Here is a 2381-nt window from a genome sequence, read left to right as displayed (position 1 = left end):
TAGTCTTAATGACATTCCTTGTCATTATCATTTTGAGTCTGTTGACTCAATATTCTGCGAATACACGCAATCATCATTGATCCTTATAAATTACCTTTCCGGCTGAGCTTCCATTCTTTTAACTGGAATTGGTTCTCGACCAATCCAATTGTCGTTGATTGTACCCTAAGTCTATTCAACTTATCCATCCCTAATCAGAGCATTGCTTCTGATCCCTTGAATTGGAAATCATAATTCCTTTGCATTTGACAATTGAGTTAGTCAGTTGTTTCTATAATCTGATCTCCTTGCATTCTTCTTCCTCTAGTTGAGTACCGATACTCGTATCAGATCCTTTGTGGACCATCAAGTCCTTTGTTGGATTGTTATCCGACAGTGTCCTTCACATTTGATCACTTTGTGAGTTCTTCCCCTGATACATGATGCCCTTGTTAAGTTGTATCCTCTGCTTGGCCAACCATGCTCTACTTTCGAGCTTGTGTTATTTAGTCTTGAAACTTGTGGTATACGTTTCTAAGAAGCCCCTGTGGGTTGAACATATGCCTTCTCTAAACCGTGTGAACCCGAAAGTTTTCACGAGTCATACTCTTCTGGTGCTTCACCAGATAAAATTTCAACACTGCATCTTCATCGAACGTGAGAAGTGAATGAAAGGTTATGCATTGGAGAAGTGGGAGTCGACCTTGAACTTGTGTTCATGCCCATGGACACGATGTAGATCTTATCATTAAAGCTTCTTTTAAATAAATTATTCCTTTGGTATAAGTTCATCTTATATCTAGGATCTGGCCTTTTGCAACCGTGGTTCCGACCATGATTGTTCTTCTTTGATCTCATTTCCCGGACAAGTTAAAACAATTGTCTTCTATGGATCAATATACCAGTCCCACCTTTACTTTGATCTTGTGTCGAGTATTACCCCCCTGGTATCTCGAGATTATCATGGAACTGCATAACTCCTTATGAGTTCTTCATCAAGTGCTACCTTCCCACTGATTCCAATTTTTCGCGGGCTCTGAGTTATTGAACACTCAAAGACACCGATAACTGAACCGAGTCCACTCTACGGTTCAACAACTCTTCAGTAAGCTTCTATAAGTACGAGTTTGTACCCGACCACGCCATTCCTAGCCTGTTTGGCTATATCTTTGTCGTGATGATTTTAACTGTGCTACCCGGTCCTTCTTCTCGGAGCACAATTTCCGACGATGAACTAACCTTACGTCGATCCTCATCGTCATATCATTTCGCCTTGAACGACAATCTTCGTTTCGAGTTTGTGTCGTACCCTTGGTTCCAATAACCTTTCACTTCATCATTACTTAGACTTGATGTCGTCGCTGATCGATTACATCTTCATGAACTCTCGCGACAAATGTGTCGTGATCCTCATCAACCTTATGAGTTCTTCCAGGATATCAATTGAATTCATGATGAGAAATACCATCCTTGTCCCTCGATGATTTGAGTTATCATCGGCAACATTCTTGTCTCCCCCCCCCAACACAAACTTGTTCACAATTTGTGTTGTACCTTGGTTTCCTTGCTATCCAGCAATTGTTCTTCTTTACCTTGGAGTATTACCATCCTTTAAGTCAAGAATGTTCTGAGATTTGTTCCACCTCTTGAGAATTCTTGACATAGAAATACTTCTCACCATCACCATTCTTTCTTGGTCCCTGTGTTAATTCCAACAAGTGAACGGTGTTGTTTGGATTCTTTCCTTCTAGCAGCCCTATCTCTTTGAAGTTAATGGTCGAAAGTTCATTCTTAGGCTATTGATTATTGCATCACCATTCTAACATTGGTCGTGCAACCCAACCCGTACTTCGGGCGCACTCTTCAACCAGTGTTTAATTGTGTATGTTTTCCTCGAGCATACTTCCTTATATCATTTGATCTAACAAATGTTATCCCATTGTTCACTTAATGGTGGAAATCCATCTTTTGGGAATCTCGGTGAATTGCCGTTGAGTTCACCAGACACCTCCTTGTCCTCTCCTTGGTTTAATGGTGAACTATTGCTTCAGAAACCCGCTCCCATAGTTCATTTCCCGAGAAGCTTGCAATGCCATTTCAACGATTTGTGTTGCGCCTTTTCTTCTCGGACATCCTGAATCTCAGGTATCCTGACACCAATCGGATCTGAATCTCGGTCAGATATGATGGTTGGGACAACTTTCCAAGAGTTATGACGTTGATCCTTTGATGACCCGGTAACATGATGTCATGCCTAGCACCCCCCCCCCCCGGCTGGAGGACCTATCATTATAGATTCCTTTTCAGCAAGGTTATCCATTCATCCATGAGGAAATTGTAAGACTTATTCTACAAGTTATTCTTGATGGATCCTTCGTGTTTCCAAAGTCTGATCTTCACCT

Source organism: Triticum dicoccoides, chromosome 6A (genome assembly GCF_002162155.2).
Source record: "Triticum dicoccoides isolate Atlit2015 ecotype Zavitan chromosome 6A, WEW_v2.0, whole genome shotgun sequence".
Classification (NCBI taxonomy): Eukaryota; Viridiplantae; Streptophyta; class Magnoliopsida; order Poales; family Poaceae; genus Triticum; species Triticum dicoccoides.
This window is presented reverse-complemented; position numbering follows the sequence as displayed.